This window comes from Marmota monax, unplaced genomic scaffold (assembly GCF_021218885.2).
Source record: "Marmota monax isolate L192 unplaced genomic scaffold, Marmota_monax_Labrador192_F-V1.1 WCK01_AAM20220418_F8-fsc00149, whole genome shotgun sequence".
Lineage (NCBI taxonomy): Eukaryota > Metazoa > Chordata > Mammalia > Rodentia > Sciuridae > Marmota > Marmota monax.
In genome coordinates this window covers 2595891-2596502 of record NW_026693170.1, presented here as the reverse complement: position 1 = coordinate 2596502, position 612 = coordinate 2595891, and positions in this window count along the sequence as shown.

The window sequence follows — 612 nt, the reverse complement described above, 5'->3', positions numbered from 1 at the left end:
CGGCTCGGTTGTCCCCACCCCACTCCGCCCCCCCCTTTTTTTCTTGAACTATTTTCCTTTCAAACGCGATACCCAAATTCAACCAAAGCAAACTCTGCCTACCTCTACGTACGTGTTCCAAGAAAATAATGAGCAAACTTGAAATGCATCCGAGAAAGAAGGAAAAAGGTATAAAAAGGAAGTGGTGTGTGAGCTAAAAATGGAGATAAGGAAAGAAAATTGGGCTGACCTGCCCTGGGAGCTGACTTGAAGGAAAACAGGATGTCAACCTTACTTTGACTGGATTGCCTTTTTTAATTCTGGAGCTTTGATGATCTACAAAACTGACCGCTCTGCTACTATCTGCCGACAAGGTGTTCCTTCCGAGAGCCTCAAGAATGGATGTTAGATGCTAAGAATCAAAAGAAACAATACCCCGAGGCAACTGTTGATGAGGCCGCAAAGCGTAAAGACAAATGTTTCCCACCGTTTCTTGAAAAGGTTTTAACTGATGATTAGGAAATGCGGGTCAAAAGGCCAATGGAATTGATAAAAAGTGGTAAATCCCTTACTAAAGTGATTTGAGAGACAAATCCTATATTAAATCTTGAGATTTTTGAGTTTCTATTATCA